Raw genomic sequence first — 16,509 nt, forward strand, 5'->3', positions numbered from 1 at the left:
ATATATATATATATATATATATATATATAACAGCAGGTGAGCTTGATTGCTCCTCCCGGATTGGAGGGTGATGCTAAGTGCCGCTCCAATCAGTGTCCTTAGAGCTCCAAAACAGGAAGTGGGAGGGATCGGACCCAGCTGGACCAATCCCCGACTGCAAACCACACATCCTACTTCACAGGCTTTATCGGTCAAGTACTGATGTGTGTACAGATAGATTGATAAACCGATACAGTTAATTAACTAAGTCACACAGACACAAACAACTGTATCATCGCTGACCAAGTGACAGTTAATGTGATCCTACAGTTGTGGGACACCTGATAGCTTGTGCTACCTGTTTATGTGAGTGTGTACACGGAGGAAATCAGCGTGGGAAAAGTATGTGATACCCATTTTAGAAAAGTAGCTGCTCTTCCACTTATTAATGGGCCTTTTGTAGAGTGAATATCTGGCAGGTAATATATCACATAGCCTTAATGGATGACTGGCTTGAATGAATATATAACAAAGTGAAGGGGTTTCCTGTGCTTTAGAAAGGACACACTGATACATTGCAGTCATCAATACCAGTGGTCTTTGAGCCAGTTTTCTCTTCTTTTTATTTTCATCTATATTTATTGGCAAAATTATACTAGGGTTTAAGAGGTATATCAGACAAACATGGACTGCCTCAAGCTGAAAAAAGAACAAAACGTCAACAGCACACACACAGCCAACGGCTACATTCTCCAATAATTCCATAAAAACGAGCAGAAAATACAAAATGTGAAATTTGCTGCTTGCAGCCAGTGGGGTTGCAACCGAGCGCTGGGTAAAGGTTAAATGGGCTTTGTGAGTCATCAGTATCAGAGCGGAGAGTGGAGGAGAGATGGAGTGGGTTGATGGTCAATAGCAGCAGTGTGTATATGGTGGGAAAATGCTGGGAGGACACTGGGGAGGGGTGTGCTGGGCAAAGCCGTGTGCAGCCCTCCCAGGCATGGAAGTAATTACAATTTAAAGAATGTATACGCTTTGATAACATCATTTTTATGTAACAACAAGCTTGTGTCCATGGCATTTCCATTAAAGAACAATGCACTTATCAAAAGGCTGTGACAAAGGTTATCATATTGCTATTAGCTGAAGAACAACAAAACAAGTAACATCATATGGTTGACAAGATAATGACTAATGTTCTTCCTTCCTGTTGATGATAAGTGAATTTACATGTTAGAACTAAAATCCTCTAAGGCCCTACATATCTGTATATACGGAGCAGGCCGTGTGTCTGATTTCAATCTAGCTGTGTCATTATAATCACTGTGTATCTTAGCAGTCTGAGCAGGGACATCAGGGTTATCTCTTCCCCACAGAACAGACATGAGGAAAGCAGAGGTAGTAGCTGATTTGGAAGAAAATTGCCTGGTCACAATCTGTTCCTCCTTTTGATCAGTACCAGTCCACAGCGTTTCAGAGAGAAAAATCACTGAAAGTTTGTTTCATGCAAAGCTGATGTCTACATCTTCAAATGAAGTGTCTCATATCTCACATCCAACTGCAATGAGCTAAAGTGCTACAACGGCAGCTGGGGGTGCATTACGTCAGGGTGCAAAAAGGCAAGGTGACTGAAGCAGCCTGGCTCTGATAGGACAATGCAGAGTATCTGGCAGCCCAAAAAACAGCCAGCTCAGCAGTTCTAGGGGTGAAAGAGATATACAGGAGGACAGAGTGGCTAGAGTGGCAGGGTGGCAGGATGGGTCATTATCACTGATGGGAAACGCCATTGACTTTTTTTGGGCCAGCATCCAGAAGCATCAAATGATGCTGAGCAAAAACAAAAAGGAAATGACTTATTCTAACAATAAGTCATAGCACCCGAAGCCTGGACTGCATCCTGGTCTGTTGACGTGTGCTCAAAGTACATTAAAATGGTGTGTTGTATATATATGTGCTGTTCACAACTGAAGGGCAAATTATCATCAAACTGGCTTTTAAATCAATGAACAGAAAAACGACGGTTTTACTGTCATTTTTCAGTAATTATTCAGTAATTCAGTAAATCTTCTTTACTGTATCTACGTAGCCCAAAAAAAAAAAAAAAAAACTCACTGACTATACTGTAGATTCCAAAAGATTTCACTTTTGGTCAATAACTTAATATTTACCCTTTCCTGTGTATGCAATGGATATATTTTTGATTCTGAGCTTCTAATACAGCATGGCAGTTGGGTGTTATGTCACAGTCTGGCCTATCTTTAACATGTAAATGTCAGTACATGCACACTGTGTGTACTGTACATCTCATCTCTTTACACAACACATTGAAAATGTCATCTTAATTCTCTGGAGCAGCACTGTACTACATGTACATGTGCGGTGTGTGGGGATTTCCACACAGTGTGGGCAAGTCCATTATGCAGTTTAAATAAAATTAAAAAGGACTAAACAAAGCATGTCAACAACAAGACCGATGTTACTCAACTGTCCCTTTCTCTCTTCAAGGCCCATAAAGATGGGGCTCTGTCTGCCATACATTGGTTTATCAATTAACAGAGACATCTTAAGTTGATAGATGACTTATACACACTGAGAACTGCTTCTGTTCTCCACCCTACCCCTTCCCTCGCTGGACAGTTTATCTTTTTCTACAAAGGCATTCTTTCAGTACGACCAGAGGGTACTTATTGATGGTGGGCTGGCCTCAGAAAGGCCTTCTCTCTGGGGTCAGACGAGTAGGATCGAGGACACATGGGCGCTCCATTGAACTGGAGCCGCACCATGCACAAATTGGCAATTAGCAGATGCTCAATATAAAGTGTCCTCTAAACAACTAAGGCCACACTCACAAAGTAGTTTTTTTACTACAAGGAGTTCCTCTTAATGCCACGAGCAGACTAGAATTCACAAATGCTGCTGAGAGAAACTTTTATTATGGAGAGACGTATCAATACACATGGTGAAATGTACCACAACATTCTGCAGATATAAATGCATCCTAAGGTGTAGCAAATGACACCAGAAATAAGTCTTGCCACAGGGAGCAGTTGGGGTCCTGTGTGGCATGATCACTATCTGCTTCGGGCCAATGAAATGCCTTAAAAAGCAATACATAATTACACACTCTACAAATCATGTGTAAAGACTCCAAGATAAATTTCCCATCAAGCTAATCTCTCCTCATGGCTGGGGGTAAAAACATGTCTACCTATGAGGAAAGGCTAAAAGAAATCTGTTTTTATCCAACCATATAAAGTGCTATTGCAGTTCTCCGTAGAATACAATCATCCATAGCTGACATATTCAATTATGCCCTGTAAAAACATCTTTAATGATCATTCTTAAGGCTGGTTGGCTCCCACCCATCATGTGATGCTGGTGCCTTGAACCAATTGGTTGTTTGGTGTGATAAGAGGAGCTTTTTAATGGCTTCTTTGACCCAAATCCTCACTAATCATTTTAGAGCTGTGACAAAGATTCTGGTGGATGGGGGGTAATATTATTTTTAAGCCTACTGTACAATGAATTAAGCTCCAATCACTGGGGTTTGAACATTCCTCCTTCGTTTCCCTCAACACTGGTAAAACAAAAGAGGATATATACGCTTGTGTGGCAACATGGTCAAATGTCAAATCTTTTTAAAATGTTTCTTAAGCTATGAGTACGATTAACATGACATGTTGCCATGTTGAAAACAAATAATCTTTGCCTGCATATGCCTCAGTAAATCATATAAAAGTAAGTCATTATTTTCAACAATCAAATATTGCTGGTATGTTTCATACACTCCGCAAGTGACAGCTACTACCAGTCTGGCAACTCCTTTGCTCTCACCCACTCTCCCATCTGCTGCCCACCTGATCCACACAAACAAGTCATCTTCGGCCTACAAGCAGCGTCCTATTCAAAAGAGCCTGATAGGACACTAAAAACATGTATGTATCAGCTGCGGGCCCTCAGAGTGTGGATGGACCCCTCATCTACAGTTTCATGGAGAGAAATAGAGCAAAACCTCACTGGAAGTCTAAGACTGCAAGACCTTGCCTTTGCAGGTGTGTGTCCAAAAAGGTGTATGCTAGCCTATGGCCCTATTATCACCAGCACATTGACCAACTTTAAACAGGTGGAGGAGCAACTGCGCTACACCAATAAGTGGCATTTGAACACCCCAATTTGGCACAATACACACTTAATGTCTGGTAACAAACCCTTTGCTTGTAAGCAATGGAGTGACAGAGGCATTTATACTGTAAACCAGCTAGTCAATGAGAAAGGTGTGTTGAGTTTTGAAGACCTGAGAGCTAGTTTTGAGGTCCCCAGGACATCCTTCTTCTTGTATCTGCGCTTAAGATCAGCCCTAAAATGTTATGGAGTGCCATGGGGAAACAGTCTTGAGCCGCACCCAGTTATTAAATGGAATTGTTGATTTTCCTGTGAGAGGATTAGTGTCCAAGATCTATGCTAAACTGATGCAAGTATCCATAGGAGAATTCCCAATAGCAAGGAAATTGGAGTGAGAGCTGAGCCCTGAGGGGAACGCAATTAATTGGGAGACAGTTTGGGACAACATTTTCCATTGTTCCAAGAACCCAAATCACCAGCAGATCCACTTCAACATATGTCATAGGACATACTGGACTCCTCAGAAGAGATACGTCTCGAAAGTCATTCCCACTCCCTATTGCACGTTCTGTCAACTTGAACAAACTGGAACTTTCCTGCACATGGTCTGGGAGTGTGAACAAGTGCATGAGTTCTGGAATAAAACAACATCAATAATATCTGATGTGATAGGATGTTGAATTCCTACTGACCCGATTGTTTTGTTACTTAATGACGACTCTAAATTACACCTGCTTGGGAGACAGAAGAAAATTTGGCTAGCCGGCTCAACCGCAACCAAGAAAATGATAGCTCAATGCTGGCTCCCCCCCCCACTCGCTTTGTATAAAACAGTGGTTGTCATATTTTCTAGACATAGTTATACTTGAGCTCTCTACAGCAAGGATTAACAAGGCCAAATCATCGATTATCGACCTATGGAAAAATACAGCAGCACAAATATCAGACCTCAACACCACAAGAACTAGAGGAGAGTGACTAGGCAAGGTATTTTGTTTTCCTCAAGACCGCAGAGGGTGGGGGGTGGGAGAGAGTTTTTGTTCTTGTTCAATTGTATTTGTTTGTACTGTATGTATGTATTAATTATTGACCTCTTAAGAGTGAGTGTGTGTCTGTGTGTGTGTGTGTGTGTTATGTCTCCTTTTATTAATCTCCACTCTCTTGTTTTACTTCTGATGCAGCCTGGCACAGCTGGTGACCACAGCAGCACGTCGCTCCGCTCCTCTCCGTTTCTCTTTACTCCAGTCCTCCTCACTGCAGCTATACCTTTACTTTTCCTTAGTCATTCAACGTTTTTCTTACTATTTTTCTCCTCTCCTCTCTTTCCCTTTAACTTCCTTTCCTCTCCTATGTGTCCCGTCTCCCTTCCTTTTCTCTCCACTCCTATCCTTCCATTTTATTTCCTTCCCCTTCATCTCCTCCCATTTCCCTCCTCTTCTATCCTCTCATCTATCCTCTTCTCCTTTCCTTTCTTTTTTTCTCCTTTCCCCTCTTTCACTCCTCTCCTTCCCTTTCATTTTCCATTTTCTCTTCTCTCCTTTGCTCTCCTCTCAATTCCATTCACTTTCTTTCCTTGTATTTCCTTTCCCTCTTCTCTTGGTTTATAAACCTCAATTGATGACTGAAAACATATTATACAATAAACTCTTCCAAAAAAACCACAACAAAAAACCATCTGTCTTTTATGGAAGGCAGAGAGAACAAAAGCATCTGCTCTCTTAAAATTCTTCCAGCAGCAGAGTGTCACACACCAGACCTGGCTTTAACATTCCCCCATTTTCCAATTCATCAATCTTCAGCCAGTCATGCTAATTTAATGTGTCCCGGTCCCTTAATGAAAACAGCCACCCAAACATGTCCAGCTGTGAGCCAAGAGTGTGGGGGTGTTTATGTACCTCAATCCCCCTAACCCACCATCATCGCTGTAGGGTGCTGATGCTATTAACCCAAAGCATACAAAAGAATCTATGATGCTAATTGTATGTGTATATATATATATATATATATATATATATATATATATATATATATATACAGTGAGGAAAATAAGTATTTGAACACCCTGCTATTTTGCAAGTTCTCCCACTTAGAAATCATGGAGGGGTCTGAAATTGTCATCGTAGGTGCATGTCCACTGTGTGAGACATAATCTAAAAAAAAAAATCCAGAAATCACAATATATGATTTTTTAACTATTTATTTGTATGATACAGCTGCAAATAAGTATTTGAACACCTGTCTATCAGCTAGAATTCTGACCCTCAAAGACCTGTTAGTCTGCCTTTAAAATGTCCACCTCCACTCCATTTATTATCCTAAATTCAATGCACCTATTTGAGGTCGTTAGCTGCATAAAGACACCTGTCCACCCCATACAATCAGTAAGAATCCAACTACTAACATGGCCAAGACCAAAGAGCTGTCCAAAGACACTAGAGACAAAATTGTACCCCTCCACAAGGCTGGAAAGGGCTACGGGGAAATTGCCAAGCAGCTTGGTGAAAAAAGGTCCACTGTTGGAGCAATCATTAGAAAATGGAAGAAGCTAAACATGACTGTCAATCTCCCTCGGACTGGGGCTCCATGCAAGATCTCACCTCGTGGGGTCTCAGTGATCCTAAGAAAGGTGAGAAATCAGCCCAGAACTACACGGGAGGAGCTGGTCAATGACCTGAAAAGAGCTGGGACCACCGTTTCCAAGGTTACTGTTGGTAATACTCTAAGACGTCATGGTTTGAAATTGTGCATGGCACAGAAGGTTCCCCTGCTTAAACCAGCACATGTCAAGGCCCGTCTTAAGTTTGCCAATGACCATTTGGATGATCCAGAGGAGTCATGGGAGAAAGTCATGTGGTCAGATGAGACCAAAATAGAACTTTTTGGTCATAATTCCACTAACCGTGTTTGGAGGAAGAAGAATGATGAGTACCATCCCAAGAACACCATCCCTACTGTGAAGCATGGGGGTGGTAGCATCATGCTTTGGGGGTGTTTTTCTGCACATGGGACAGGGCGACTGCACTGTATTAAGGAGAGGATGACCGGGGCCATGTATTGCGAGATTTTGGGGAACAACCTCCTTCCCTCAGTTAGAGCATTGAAGATGGGTCGAGGCTGGGTCTTCCAACATGACAATGACCCGAAGCACACAGCCAGGATAACCAAGGAGTGGCTCTGTAAGAAGCATATCAAGGTTCTGGCGTGGCCTAGCCAGTCTCCAGACCTAAACCCAATAGAGAATCTTTGGAGGGAGCTCAAACTCCGTGTTTCTCAGCGACAGCCCAGAAACCTGACTGATCTAGAGAAGATCTGTGTGGAGGAGTGGGCCAAAATCCCTCCTGCAGTGTGTGCAAACCTGGTGAAAAACTACAGGAAACGTTTGACCTCTGTAATTGCAAACAAAGGCTACTGTACCAAATATTAACATTGATTTTCTCAGGTGTTCAAATACTTATTTGCAGCTGTATCATACAAATAAATAGTTAAAAAATCATATATTGTGATTTCTGGATTTTTTTTTTTAGATTATGTCTCTCACAGTGGACATGCACCTACGATGACAATTTCAGACCCCTCCATGATTTCTAAGTGGGAGAACTTGCAAAATAGCAGGGTGTTCAAATACTTATTTTCCTCATTGTATATATTTGGCTGGTCTTATAGACGTGAGCCAGTCTGTTTTGGACTGTAGGTCCTGACAAAACATGGCATTTAAGGTCATCACCTCTGGTTTTCAGAACTTGTGACAGGCATTTTCCACTACTTTTTTTTAAATATTTCATAGAGTAGGCTAGCCTAGAAATCTAGATGCACCCTAGCGGCAGCAAATTTAATTTGCAGCCAGGGGGGGTCTAGGCACTCTCTGTTGGCTTGCGAGCTGGAAAACCCAAACTCTGGTCAGGCCAATCACATCGTGTATAGAGTCGGTGGGCGGGCTTATGGCTGCTGCTGCTGGGAACAGTGATTTTCTGGAAGACTTGGAGTTAAGCTTTTCTTTGAGAAAAGAACAAAGAAAGGCACTGAAATCATTCTTAAAAAAGGAAGATGTGTTCTGAGTTTTGCCGACCGGATACGGCAAAAGTTTAATCTATCAACTAGCTTCGCTACCTTCTTCGTTGCTCTGCCTGGTTGTAACGCTATCCTATTGCGTGCAGAGGGAATTTGAAAGACAACCATTTATCGAGCCCCTCGGATTGAGCCCTGTCAATGGTGAGTTCTCAGACCCAACATTTTGATGTGGGTCTGGCTTGTCAGGCTAAGAGTAGGCCTAAACGGATATTAGAGCTGAAACAATTAATTGATTAGTCATTCAACAGAACTACTTTGATACCCAACTAATCACTTATGTCATTTTTTTTTAAATAGCAGAAACACGCAAATGTGCAATTCTTATTTACTTTATATAATTGTAAACTTAAAGTTTTTGGATTTTTTGAACTGTTGGTCGGACAAAACAAGCAATTTGAAGGCATCACCGTAGGCATTTCTGACGAGCAATATTCACTATTTTCTGAAATTTTACAGACCAAATCATTAATCAATTAATCAAGAAAACAATGGGCAGACTAACTGATAGTATGTCAATGTATCAGATCCATAATATATACAAAAGAGGTTTCCTTCCTTTTCAAAAATATTTTCAGAAAGAGAAATAACTACCCAATCAAAATGTCATCATGAAATACATTGACTCTTATTAAATGAATTAATATAGTCTTTTCCTGCAAATGGATGTATAGAGTTTTGTACCGTTTCTTTGTGAAATGAAAGAAAGTTGACCTCAAACCCTAATCCCCAAACAGCCTGAAAGCAATATTGTGCATTTTCATGTCTGAAAATTGTGTCATCACTTAAGGCGACAGAATGAGAATGAGAACCCACCATAAGCTCCATCACCTGACTTGTATCTAATGGGCCGTAGATAAACGGTAGAGCAGGAGAGTGACGATGACACTGCATCTGACATGAGTAATGGCTCAGTGCTGGCTCTGCACTGACAAACCTGGGGAGTTGTCACAAGAGACTGAGGTCATGTCTTGGGATGTCTCTTAAGGCGGGAGGGCGGGGGGGATCATGGTGCCATACCTGCCAGCCATGCCATGACATGCCACAGCATTGCATTTGTTTCATTTTCAAAATGAGATGTACTCCCACGGTAATCATACTAATTGATTAATAGCCAAGATAAATTTAAGTGAATGATGATTTTCGGGGCGGTCTGTAGCTCACCCAGTAAGAGCGTGCGCCCCATGTAGGCTGAGTCCTTGGCAGCGGCGTGGGTTTGAATCAGACCTTCGGCCATTTGCTGCGTGTCATCCCCTCTCTTCCTCTCCCCCTTTCCTGTCTATCCACTGTCACTATTGAATAAAGAGAAAAAGCCCCAAAAAATGATCTTAAAAAAAAAACAAAAAAAGTGAATGATGATTTTTAAAATGCGGAAAGTTTAATTTGAGGTTTTTAAAATTTGATATGTATGCTTGAACATTATGACAATAGGCCCTTGTCCCAGCTGACATTTTGACTCGTTATAGTAGGAAAAGCACAGGTGTTACTAATAACATTAACGATGGCTCCGCTCTATCCAAGTGTCTTAATGGAATTCACCCATCATTTAATTTGACTGTTTACACCTGTGCTTTTCCTTCTGTGACATATCACAAGATCTTCTGTGGAAAGAGCCTATTAGTGTCAAATCTAGCTTCATTTTCCGGTAATTGCGATTCAAAAACAAAAAGGTCATAACATATAACTGGTACTGCAGAGAGCCTCATCCAAAGGTTGAATGCTTTATAGAGAAGAAAACATAGAAAACAGTGAGAGTATGACATGCCTCCTCTCTTGTCTTACCACTTCCTATACTCCTGAATACAAGAATACAGTATGAAATGCTGACTGGAACTTTCAGAATGTAGGTTATCCGGCTGATATTAGCATTCTAGTGCAGCTTCAGGTTTGCACAACACAACAGAAGGCTTCCCATTTACAGCAAACTGATCACAACTAAATACAAAACTTGGTAACATAGGGACCTATTTGCATGAAGTATGGTTGAGGTTCACAGTGAACACTCATGTCATATTGTATCACATAGTGTTACAACAACAGATACTGACTGCGCAACTCGCACTTTCAATTCCACACAGATAGTGGGATTCTTATTACCATCACAATGAGTCTTCCTACTCATAGATGTTTGTGTAGTCAGGTGTTATACACACTGGTCACATACTGTACACTGCAAGCAATATTACCAAGCATCTGTTGTCACCAATCAAACACATGTTCTGCAAACATCCCTGTAACATGATGACATGGGCCCCAAAGGGAATTAAACCAAGAGCATGTTTATCGATTATCTATTACTGAGCAACAGGACAAATCTGCATATCACTTCATTTCTTTAAATCACAATGTGAAAACAATGTAAACATTTAGTACAGAAGGTGATGCAGTGATAAGGGACACACATCCATTTATATCAGCATGCATAAGCTTATACAGCTTATATCTTGACATTGCCTGCAATTGGTTCATCATTTTGTCGACAAAATGTCTGAAAATAATCAAACTGTCCCTGTTACTATCACATTTCATTTGACAAGGAAAAGCAGCAAATCATCACATTTAAGACACTAAAACCAGACAGCGTTTTGCCATTTTTCTTGAAAATTGACTGAAATGATGAATCGATTAATTGAATAATCCTCTCAGCACAAATACTGACTGCAAATGCCTAAGATTAGGCTTAGAATTCCTTTACAAATGGGTTTTCAAATCCAACAAGATGAATCATCTTTGACTGTAACCAATCCAACATCAACTCCAACTGAGTAAATCTTGAACGTATTCCACTCCTTTCTGTCATTTGGAGACATGTAGAAAGAGATATTTCCCCTCTAGACAATATTTCAAAGGGCAAAACCGTACAAATATCACTTAACTTTCCTTCATGGAACCATTTCATTTATTTAATGGAAACATCAATGAAAAATGTTGATCAATAATGAAAGAAAAGGAGGCTGTTTCTCCCACCCCCTATAGCCTACGGATCGATAGACACCTGCTGACTATTCATATCTCTACATCTGATATCTGCAAGTTAGGCCTTGGTGCTGCCCGTGTTGAAGTCGAAACCCTTGGATTGACAGCTAGAGGAGCTGAGCTACATCTGGCAGCATCACTGGCAGACATCAAATAATCCGCTCAGCCCGTTGCTTGCCTGCACCGGCCGGCGGCAGCAACAATGAGGAAAAACCCTGCTGCTGCTGCTGCTGCTGCTGCTGCAGCAACCACCGCTCAATGCATTCATTCGGTACAACAGCCGATCAACACATTGCTTTCCCTCCCTCTGCTTGCTTTCATCGTTGCTCTTCAAGATGCAGTGTATGCAGTGCGGTGAAGCTGCAATGGTCTGCCTTTGATGCTCAGCAGAATCCAGATTTAAAAAGAAGAAGGAAAAAAACGCGACAAACGGCATCCATATTGCTATATTATTTGCACCTGGTCATCCTAGTCAAGCAGCAGCACCAGCGGGATGCTGGTGCAAATGGAAATGCACCGACTTGACACATCCACTGCACCATTATTCTCAAGCGACATACCGGTATGTTGATACTGAAGACATAATGGGGGTAAAAATGCAATCTCCATCTTTGGAAAAAGAAAAGAAAAGAAACAGAAAGACATGTTCAAACTCACCGTCTGATGCAACCCGGCTCCTGATTCCTCCCCTGGCAGTGAGTGTGTGTTGATGCTGTAGAAATTGATGAGGTGTGTGTCTGAGGGACTGTGCCCGGCCAGTGTTAGTCCGTCCCCCCTCAGCCGCTGCAGCAGCAAGCTGTGGTCCACACAGATCCTCCGCTCTCCTCACCAGCTCCCCCGCCGCTGTCAAAAACCAGCAACGACAAAGATCGTCTATGCTTTCGAGAAGACGACGCACTCATGAGCGAAAAACCTGTCCCACTTTTCAGACCCATTCGACATAAGTGGCCGTCGTGCACTATTTCATACAGTCTATGGTCATGCCTTATTTATTCCCAGCTTCAATGCTTACCCTTGGTGAAAACAGATCTGAAAATGCATAGTTAGGCCTACACACAGCCCAACGTTTTTTGCTTTTTTATGTTTAGTTTTATTTCGACAATTACTCCTCAAAGAGAAATTGCATTCAGTTACTTATATATGGTGTCTTCTTGCAAGGATGTCAAATGAACCACATTTATGTAGCCTATTTAGGCTACAAAATAAATAAACTCGGCCTACATAAATGAATAAACAGAAGTCCTGCTACTTTCTTTTTTATAGCTCAAAGCAATCCTGCCATAGACCTACATTAATATTTGTCTATAATGTGCATGGCTGCATTGGAAGATCTCTACACGTTACTTCTGGTAGATGGAGAGTATATCAGAGTGAGACCTCTGTATTTCACCAATATCTGCCAGCCGGTGCCAATCCGGTGCAGAAAGAAAGAAAAAACAAAAATCGCAACTACAGCGACCCCGTTTTAATGAGCGGCTTCGGTGGGACCTGCAGACAGATATGTGTGAAATAAACAATAACCCTGCAGAGTTCTATTATTGTGCCTTATTGTATCCAATAAAAAGCTCTTTAAATATCCCTGAAATAAAGTCACACGTAGCCTTTAACATCTGTAGTGATCATCAGAAAGTTGTCTTTGTAGTAGGCCTGTCTTTTCATCTATTTCTTATGGGTTTGTCTTCTTCTAATTTGCTGGGGTCATTTTATACTTTCCTTCTAATATTTATAATTGGATTGGCAGCTTTTAAAATATTATAATTTAGCAATTTAATCACTAGCTCTTCTGGTATCTTGGTGGACTGTATTTGGGAAATACTTCATGCAGATCGATGTGCAAGTATAACAAATGTAGTGATACTTAAATTATGTACTTTTCTGGGGCACCCTGGTGGCCTAAGGGTTTAGGACGCTGGCTGTGAAGTGCAGTGACACACAGGTGTGTCTCTGCCATCAACACAGGACAGGTGGCAGACATAGACATGGTGTCAAATGCCTCACTGCACATTACACTAGCATTACTGACCCACCAATTCCAATCTGGGACAGACCAAGCATGACTTAGCATGACACACATTAGGACCTTGTCATCAACATCCATCAATACCAGTCTCTCACTCTTTTCGTCTACCAGTCAAATATGAGTGATGAGAAGAATTTACTGGATATCTGTTTAAACAGCATATTTTCATCATAATGTTTTTAGGAAAGGTTTACTGCCACTGCTTATTCACATTTAGCTCACTGTAAAGCATGTTCAGGTCATTAGCACCGTGTGGCAAAATAAAAGGGTATACATGTACAGTTTCTTCACGTGATAAAAGCATGTAACACTCATCCAGGCCGAGGGGCATTACCATTCACAACCGAGTTACTTACCGTTAGAACGAGTAATGGTGACAAGTCCTGGGGGAAGGCTGGGCCCAAGACAAATAAGAGCTCTTCTCACAAAAACATAATATGATAAAAAAAAAGAAATGTGTTGGGGTGTCTGTATGTATGCATACACAAGACTCCCTGAAAGAACTAACAAACACCAGCTCACTGACTTAAATGTGAAATTGTTTTCCAAGGGTGTGACTTAGAAAACGTAAAATTAACATCTTAATGTTGATCTAGAAGATCTGAGTTTCCACTGCAGGCACAATCAGTTTTGTTTGATATTCATGCAGGACTGTTTGACAAGAAGGGTGTGTGTGTGTGTGTGTGTGTGTGTGTGTGTGTGTGTGTGTGTGTGTGTCTCCCCAACCGACTGGCAGAGATCTGCGGAGAGCCACATCACTCTGTAAACTGTTATGCCATTTCTTCTTTTTTTTTTTGCAGAGGGGCATTGCAGACATACTGCTGCAGAGTGTGTAATACTCCCACACTCTATATTATTTCCATTACCATTTCTGCAACTTTGTCTACTGTCTCTCTGTTCCATAAGTCCATCATACAGTACTGTTTAACCAATAATGAGCTGAAGCGAATTGTTCAAGAAGACACAACACTCAAAATGTTTTAGTATTATTTTACATCTTAAAGATCTATGCTAAGCCTTCTCTGGGGCACCATGTACTTTAAAACCAGTTTATACAGACCAGGATATATTATTGTACGACAATGTCTCAGTGATAGCTTACAGATACCAGCTTCCATTCTGTTATCGTCTAAACAACAGTCTTCCTAACTTGGTCAGAGAGCAGCTGGGGTCTACATATTATGAGATGATGTGGTAAGAAGATTTTATCTTCTGCGATGACAGACGTTATGCATGAATCCTGTGTGGGCTTCACAAACACACTTCTAACCCCTGAAGGACTTATTTGCTGGATTACTTGCATAATTGAAGCTACTGTATCCTCATAGATTATAATCACCTGTTTAGGGGAGGCTCTGGTAACATAACCGTTTTTATATATGTGCATTTACAGGCTACTATGTAAGGTTCTGACACTGCAGCACAAGTTAAAACAAAGCAGAGCCATGGTGAGATAACTTATACAAACTTCTCGCATGCTTCACTGTTTGTACAAGATGGCACAGGAACATCCTGGCAGACGTTAAGCTAATAAACAGTGTGTGCCAAATGAAGGAGCTTGAAAACGAGTGAAAATATTAATGGTAAACTTACATGTGCTCACTTTTTTGCGCATAATGCCAACCGTCATAAAACCCACTTACAGAGACAAAATAAAAGAGGTCGATTGCATAACACATGTAACACATCAGGGACAATTTTAGGCAAACGTGGGCACATGTACATTGAGAAGATTGTAAACGAGAAGGGAACTATAACGGTTGCTAAGGAACACCATAAAACCAGACAATCCAATTCTGCTTGAGGGGGAGGAGAGACATCTCCCGCCACAACAAGCAACCAATATTGCTGTGGTATGAACTATATATATATATATATATATTTCACACTTCTTCATGTAAACACAGCCTGTCAGACTCCATCTTACCTTGGCACTTTGCCCTTTCACATTCAAGGAAATTGCCAACAGGATGAACATCGCCAGAGAGAGAATTAATCTCATGTTCACCTCATTTGTCTGTCTCGACTGTGCTTGTCAAAGACACTCAGTCTCTCCACACAGCTGGACAGGAGACTTAAATAATATGTTGGGCTGTGTTTGACAGTGGAATTTCACGGCAACAATTACACCTATGTATTAAAAGTTTTCAGATCAGCATAAATCTGACCTGAAAATTGAGCCCGGCAAAAGTCAATTCCAGCTGTGTAACAAAACACAAGAACAAAGTGTTGTGTGTTCCAGGAATATAATAGAAAGTAATTTGGCTTAAAACTATGCAATTGTGACAAATACCGCTCAACCGTACCCACTGTCTGCCAGGCCATTCTGTACTTTATTTATCTTTAAAAGGGTTTGTTATACTTATGTGGTATCTAGTCATTCAGAAAGTTTCAGCTTTACATGGCAGTGCTGTGAAGTATTCACTTTAGAAGTATCTGCCATCTTATGCCAACCCAAAACAATGTAGGTGAAAAGAAATATGGTATTTCAAAGTAGACTGAAACTATCTGCTATTGGCATGGTGAGGTAAATTAGTTTGTTTTGTGTCCCCTTTAAAAGGAAAGTGTGTTCCAACAATTAAAATTCAGAAAATTAATTTCCTTTCTTGTGGATTTTGTTTGCCTACTCGTGCATCTGGAGCACCTGCTTTGCATTATAACGCTGTTGGTTCCAAGAGGAGCCTCCATGCAGCTAAACTGAAATGTATTAATCCAGCGTCCAATCAGCCCCCAAGAAGTCCTTAGTAACAGGAAACTTAGACTTCTATGCACCCATTGGTCTCAGAAACACATTATCTACCATGTTGCCAGCTTTCAACCTAGCCACTCTTGTAGGATCTGTCACCCCAGTGTCAGTGTTTACCTACTGAAAAGACCTTGCTAGAGCAAGGCCAAGTGTAGGCAGCTCAGCCATAAATCAGACCACGTTTGGGGGAAGCTCAAGCTAGCATTGGGGGAACAAAAACGGGCCATCAATCTATCGGTCAAGCCAGTTACAACTTTGACCGTTTGAATCCAGGAGTGAGGCATCAGTCAAAAGTGTAATGCCTGACATATTATTCTCTATTATATCTTTCTGACATCAGTCATTGTTGCAAAGGTTTGTAGTATTGCTCTCTCGTGGCGTATTGTTCACGTTGATTGGGGTAACAACAGTGTGACTGGGAGGAATGATGCTATGGAATTTCAGTGGATCTTCAATGGGATCAAAACAATAAAGCAGAAAATCAATGTGTGCGATTGGGAAAAACAGGCAATTCATCATATGAAGACACTTAGCATTCCTTTGTGACAACTCTATTGTGGGGCTCTTTGTGATGCGTTTGTGTTGAGTAAGTGTCAGCAGA

General features: G+C 41.2%; 1 protein-coding gene across 18 annotated transcripts in view; it reads right to left on the minus strand.

Moving 5' to 3' along the window:
* nrcama (neuronal cell adhesion molecule a) overlaps positions 1-12,013 on the minus strand; it is a 60,766-nt gene extending 48,753 nt beyond the window's left edge. For 10 of the 18 annotated variants that reach the window (XM_031284823.2, XM_031284820.2, XM_031284826.2 and 7 more), the window contains exon 1: positions 11,800-12,013. The gene's annotated coding sequence lies outside the window, so the exon portion shown is untranslated. The remainder of the gene's footprint in view (positions 1-11,799) is intronic. The other 8 variants (XM_031284831.2, XM_031284832.2, XM_031284830.2 and 5 more) reach the window with 2 other exon arrangements.
* Positions 12,014-16,509: the final 4,496 nt, after the last annotated feature.

This window comes from Sander lucioperca, chromosome 20 (assembly GCF_008315115.2).
Source record: "Sander lucioperca isolate FBNREF2018 chromosome 20, SLUC_FBN_1.2, whole genome shotgun sequence".
NCBI classification, from domain to species: domain Eukaryota; kingdom Metazoa; phylum Chordata; class Actinopteri; order Perciformes; family Percidae; genus Sander; species Sander lucioperca.